We start from the raw sequence: 7,296 nt of genomic DNA on the forward strand, positions 1-7,296 counted from the left end.
GAGGAGTAGTACACACAATTGATATTTTAAAAACATCTTTTCTAAATGTTCCTGGGTATTTGGTTGAGCAGGCAGTTAAAGGGTTAGAGGGTCCCCGCGTTTTTAATTTCTTTTACTGGTGTCAATGACCAAACAAATCTTGTTAATATTTGATATAGGTTGAACCTGATGTTTTATCAACCTGCTTTCATTTATTCTAAAGTGATATTTTTTTATGTTTGTCACACTTCATATCATCAACAACATTGATGAAACAGCTTCAGCTGGATCTAAAAAATTATTAATATCAAAGCTTAATTATTAACAAAAGGATAATTTCAAAAAAAGAAAATCAGAATTATTGTAAGTATGCTAATTAATGAAGAGGGTATGCAATCAAATTCAAAATAACAATCCTCAAACGAGAAATAGCAAAAGTGTTGTCTTTGGTTGTGTTTAGATGAAGCAAAAACAAATGCGCTAAACTAAACATCTAAAACTTTGACTGTACACGTGAAAGTGCATCAAAAAGTGTATAATCAGTGATAAGAATACCGCTACTAATCATTTTTAAGAAGATTTTAAAATAATTGTATCAGCAAGGAAACCTATTTTTTGCAAAGAACGGCTGGTCACAGAAATAACTGATTATAACGATGCTATTTCTGTCCTCTGCTTCAGCTGAAAACTGTATTTGGCGAGAAAATTTATGGTTTTCTGTCAGTATCTGCATAATTCATGCTGTCCTTTAAAGTCCTTTGCTTGGCCTGAAATGCACAAGGAGGGTGAGATGGTAATATTGCTGAAATCACTTTAGTTTCTTCTTCAGAATATAAAATGAAACAAGCGGTTTAATCATTTAAAATCATTGCAGAATGTCTCTAAGCATAAAAATGTCCAAACGGGAGAGGATGGTGGTATGATAAAATTCCTTTTGTTTGAACTACTAGACCTGTTAGGCCTGCAAGAACACCACTCTGTTAATGAAGAATGAGTGGTTTGATTTTTAATATATTTGTCATTTAAAAGCATTCTTTTGGGCTGAAATGCACAAAAATAGGACAAAATGTCAATATTGTTTAATTGTGTCTTTTTTTCTTTCATTTGGCCAGCATGGTTTTTAAAGTCCCACTCCAATCAACCTTTGATCAATGTTCAAATTGTTTCCAGTAATCTTTTAATTAAAATCATCCAGTTTTTAGCTTAAAATCGATATGTTGTTTCTATAGGACATAGTTTCTGCAGAGCGGCAGGAGTTCATTCGAAATTCACCTCTGAGTTGTTGGTGGAACTGTTGGCACAGAATGAGCTTTCTTTCATTTCCCATCATTCCTTCATTTGAATTCCCTCCCACTAGCTTATAGCTCCTCACAACCCCAAGCTAACATTAGCGATGAAACAAAATGGCGAGCTATTTCAAAACTATCCAGTCGTACAGTTTAGATCCAGATTCCAGCTCAGTCGAGGAAAGCAAAGATGTTCATGGATCTATTTGTCTGCAACTGGAAGCATCAACATGGGGCGGAGCAAAGAGATTGTGGCTCGGTAATTGTAGCATTTAAGCTTTTTCAAACTGCTTTTTTTTGTCTGCTCCTGATTCACAACAATTTGAATAAAGAAATATTTATTTCTTTATTTCCTTTATATATGGTATACTTGTGTAACTCTTCCTCGAAGGACCAGAGCGCTTTACAGTCACATTGACACACAGATGGCGACTCCACTGCATAAAGACTGCTGTCAACCTATGACTACCATAGGGAATGTGGGCTTCAGTGTCTTGCCCAAGGACAAGGCCGGAACCAAACCTGCAATCTTCCAATCAGAGGTCAACCACCCTACCTCTGCACAGCTGATCAAAAACATATATTTCATTGGAGTGTTTTTTACTTTTTTTTTTTTACAATGAAAGTGTAAACACCCACTCTGCCATGTCCTCCTACTACCACCAGAGGGACCCCTCTCTTGAGTAACCACGTTCACCGCCTTCCTCACTACAACTCCCATCAGCCATTGCTCCAGTCTTCTCCATGCACTGCTGATCATCATCATCCTCATCAGACTCACCAGCATTTACACTCACTCCGCCTGAACTTCAGTCCTAAGTCTCGGTCACGTTTATCTGTCAGTCTGAGCAATTCTCCTAATTTGATCCACCTGTTTTTGTTGACCCACGTCTGATATCTTGCTCTTCAGCCTCGCCTCTGTGCTTTTTTTTGTTTTTTGTTTTACCTTTGCCTGCCTTTTGACACTTCTTTCCCTTGCTTTGTTCCATTAAACCATCTGCACATGGATTCTAACATCTCAGCCTCTTCATCACAGAAAGTTATTCACAGAAAAATCTGACCAATCAAAATGCTCCATAAAAGCATGTGATGTCTTCTGGCCACGTAGCATGTTCAAAACATTTGATTGACATATTTTGTGTAGCCCATTTTTAAGTATTAGGCGTGTGGACTGCCAACAACTTCACCCATGATTGGCTACAATGGTTGCCATAGAAACATTGACTCAGATCCACTCGGATCAATCACGATTACTGACGTCTTCTGGCTCCAACATGGCAGCGTCTGTATCCTGACAAAATGGCGGCTGAATTGACTTCATTTGGAGCCATTTTAAACTTGGAGCTGGAAATAAGTCATTTTCTAGTGGTGATGTCACACTCGCTCAGTCCAGTTATCATATACAGTCATTGGGCGCTGCCTGCTGGACTACTGAAGTCAAAAGTACCATGAGCAGCTGAGATCCAACAGCTGTCGTCCTTTACAAACAGCTACATTCACTCTCTGTGGAAGCAGATATACAGTATCTTCAGAGAGTCAAGGCCAGAACACTAGAACACTAGCTCAAAGAAGACACTAGAAAAACTTTTTTTTTTTTTTTTTTGCACCTGCGTTCTATCTGCTGTGTTGTGTTTTGGTAAAGAGCTTCACTCTCTTTAAGGTCTCAAGCGTTCAGATTTTTCCCATTATTCACTTTCCTTGTTTTATATTTGCTATTAAAGGCTTTTTTAGAGTTCATGGGTGTGAATATGTGTGTGTTAGTGGTCTCAATTGTCCATTAAGTGATTTTGTTAAACATTCTTGGGTTTGTAGTTAGAGTATTAATATCCAAATTTCTCATCAGGTTTCTCATCATCCCTGGGTTACCACATAAGCTTTGAGCTGCCGCTGCCTCCAGAGGCGCCACCATCTTCCAGGACAGTAAAGAGGAGGGTTGGAGCTTTATGTGAACCACAGAAGAGACAGCTGAGCAACTCGGCTGTGTATGCCAGCCTCTGCACATCAGACTGCACTATCTCCCTCTGGAGAGAAGACGTGTTTTAGAACAGCAAGGGCAATGCGCCCACAGCCTGGGGAAGTCTGATCAGATAACAATTGTCTAGCAGACTTGTATTGTGACTGCCAGCTGTATCTGAGCGGTCGGTCAGTGACGTCACTTTTATGGTCCAAAAATTCTGGGCAATTTGATTCAGTTTTCTAAGATCCAAAAAAACCTTCTCCAAAGTCTAAACAGTTTTTTATTTAAAATAAAAAATGATATATATAAGGAAACCGAAACTATATATACACTGACACCTCGTTGGTGGTGAGCGGTTCCTCCACCACACCGTATTAACAGGGTGTGGGAATTTAAAGGCATCTGGGAAATTGAGTTAGATCCAGGTGCTGTCCCAAGCTTAGCTATCCCACTCAGGGTATTGTCCCCCTGCATGAAAATAAAGAAGTGTTTTCCAGAGTTACACAACTCACAGGACCCAAACCAAAGTCAGAGAAGACCGGACTGTGTTGAATTAATGCATTTAGTTTAGAGATAGAGACACAATCTTCCAGCAGTGGATCAAATAGTAGCCATGTTGAGTGTAGCAAAAGTGTTCACACAACTAGATGCATCACCAGCCTTTTGGAAAACATATTTGGCAGAAAAAAAGCCTGATTTTATTACTCCTTTTGGGCGATTTAACTCTTTATCATATGGGATCTGCTGGAAGCTGAAGGAGGAGGGACTAACATTTAACCAAAACCATTAACCAAAGATAAATATCCTGTCTGAAGGTCATGGTGTCGCAGGAGACGGCACGTCACCAGATCCAAACAATGAAAGTCCAAGGAGTAAGAGGAGTATAGTGGCCAACTATTTGGAAAAATTCTTGCCACACTTGGCCTGCTTTAAGGATTTGCTCAGTGAGATAAACGAGTAGTGTTGAGGATGTCCACTGAGAGAGGCTTTACAGAGACTAGAAACCAAAAGAAGCACACAATGTGAACTCAGCCCAAATGATGCAGAAAATCATTATTCTCAGATAGAGAGAGCAGCTCTTGCAGTCACATGTGCAGGTGAACATCCAACTCCAAATGTCCTCGGACTGAAATTCAAATTAGAGACTGATCCACAACCCCAAGATCTTCTGCTCTTGATGAGCTTTAACCCACAATGTTAAGATCTCAACTGATACTGAAACTTACATTTCAGGTAAAAGCTCAACCCCTCTAACACTGGAGCTTCAGCTCCAATGTTAACTACTGTGTCATCGTCAAGGCCCGGGGGCCGGATCTGGCCCTCTTGGTAATTATATCCGGCCCTTCAGATCATTTTATTTTACTGTATTTAATGTCCCAATGTTATCTTCCGCTTACTTTTAACTTGTATAATTTTTACAAAATATATTTTAATGGAGAGTAAAATACTGAAAGTTATTTAAGGTTTATGTCAAAATGTTTTGGTATTTATGGTTCAAAAATTGCTATTCTGCTAGCTTTTTGGACTATTTTGGCATTTACAAAGATTTTTTTAGGCTATTTTTGAGTTTAGCAAATATTTCAACTTCATGCTAGCTGTTTTGGCTAATTTAGACTTTTTGTTCGTTTTTTGGGCTAATTTGAAGTTTAGTTAATTATGTTGAAAAATTACAATTTTAAAAATGTAGTTTTAGAGTCTTCAATAAATGTTTATCCTGTTCGGCCCGCGACCTCAGGTGTGTTTTGGATTTTGGCCCCCTGTGTGGTTGAGTTTGACATCCTGCTCTAGCCATTAATGCAATCACCCTGCAGATTCTGAAGCAGAGAAAAGCAGCCTTGCAAAGCTGTCAAAATCAGCAGAGTCACGATGATTGCGTAACAGTCAAAGATGTCAACATCTCCCATGTTGAGCGGGGGTGATACCAGCTGACAATCTTTCAAGAGTTTCTTTCTAAACTGTTAAGACAGAAGAAAAGGGGGAAGAGGAGTTGGAGGTTCAAACATTTTTGGTACGATCATCCCTGCAACAGAACTAAAAGTGATACAAGAACAACAAAAAGATGATCACGTTTGTGCCAAGTTAATGGAAGATTGTAAAAATAGATGGCTAGAGAACTGAGCCTTTAGTAGACATTAAAAGAGAACTTGATATAAGTAGGTGAAGTGCTCCTCTGGGACAAAGAATAGTCGTTCAATCCTCGTAGCATGAGAGACGAACTCTTGAAGGACATACTCGAAGGACATATGCAGAACGAGACCACATCAATCAGTTCGGTGGTCAGGACTTTCCATGCAAATCAGCATAGTGGGACATTTCTTCAGCTGTACTTTACAAAGAGCAGAACACAAAAAGCCGAAGAGATCCAGAGTGGGCACGGACCTCTATTTCTGGGAGAAAACCACATATCTTCTGGTGGTAGATTACCTCTCTCAATATGTAGAAGTAGCCCGTCTGCATGTGACCACAGCGATACGTTAATCGCTGCTTTGAAAGAGGCCTTCAGCTGACATGGGACCGCAGAAACCGTGGTCTCAAATTACGGCCCTCAATACAACTGTCAACTCGGACTTGAAAGACTGAACAAAAAGAAAGCACAAGTGATGTCCATGTCACATTTTCTGGTCAGGCTTCCTGCCTTCCCAGATGTGTGTGGGGATTCAGAGAAGAAACAGTTTAGGTTTGAATCAAGGGATTTAAAAGGACATAAACAAATCAGACATTGGTGGGTTCATACTTTTCCATGACGTGAATAGATGTTTAGAATGCTTACTGAAAGAAGAGAGGAGTTGTAATGTTCAGGTAACCCTTTAACACTGAAGCTCCAGTGTTTACATTCTTTCAACTACGGTAACTCTTCAGCCTTTACGTAATTACTGTAAGCGGAGCAGTAAAGCTGAGTGTCATCTGCATACAGGTGAGGAGAAAATTTACCAATAATTCTCCAAAGAGGAGTCATGAAGAATCTTTGTGTGCGTTTTCAAGCCTGTTTTTTTAATTGCTGAATCTTTTTATCTTATGAATCTTATGACTGTATTTTATTGTTTCTAAGTACTGTTTATATGTATCTTGTGTTGAGGAAAAGTGCCAAATAAATAAAACGATTAATTGATTTAAAAAGAATAAAATAGTGCCCAGAACAGAACCCTGGGGAACGCCACAAGATATTTTTTAGATGTTAATTAACCTACAACAACATTAAAAGTTGCTGGTGGCTTCTCCGGTGTTAACGGGTTAATATCAGCAGTGTGTTAGGGTCATGGAGTTTAAATTTAACTCCAAGCTTTATCAAAAGGAAAAGGCTAAGATCATGTCAGTCTCCTAAACTAAAATAAGGATTGTGTTCCACAAAGGAGGAGTCTGATAGCTGAAAGTTCCTCTTTATAAACTTAATGTTAGTTTAAAATGTGCTTTTAACAGGAACAGGTTCAGAGAGAAAGATGTACTATTCTACATATATATCTTTAAACATCTCAATTGTCAGTCAGATGTAACAAAGTATAAGAAACTTCAACACATATCCCATCATCCTCCAATGTTTTTGTTGATCCTGCTGCTGCTTACTCCTCACTTCTTTGACATCTGATATGAATTTTGAAATCTTTGAAGACAGTGAGGTTGTTTCTGTTTATCCAAATAGTTGTGGGACATAAACAGCCCCTTTCCTGTTTCCATTTATCTCTGAATATCAAAAGGATCTACACAACAAATGACTTCTTCCTCTTCCTCCTCCATTCCCTCCGCGTTGTCATCCACATTTCAAAAATGTTCTTCTACCTATTTTACTTCTGTTATTACCTTTTTCTTGCCCACATTTATGCCTTGTATAGTTACTCTTTTCTAGTTCTTTTCCATCATCTTTTTTTTTGTTTTAATATCCTTTTCTAACTTTTTAAGCTTTTTATTTATCTTTATATTTATGTACTCTGCTCTATTCATTCTGTCTTCTTTGTATTTCCTCCCCTTTCTCTTATCCTCTCTTTGCATGCCACTCCCCTCCAGCTTTCTTAAATCAGCTCCTTCCTCCTCTCCTTCATCTCCTCCTCCCTCCTTCAGCTGATCTGTAAACATGAACAT

Source organism: Oryzias melastigma, linkage group LG19 (genome assembly GCF_002922805.2).
Source record: "Oryzias melastigma strain HK-1 linkage group LG19, ASM292280v2, whole genome shotgun sequence".
Taxonomy (NCBI): Eukaryota; Metazoa; Chordata; class Actinopteri; order Beloniformes; family Adrianichthyidae; genus Oryzias; species Oryzias melastigma.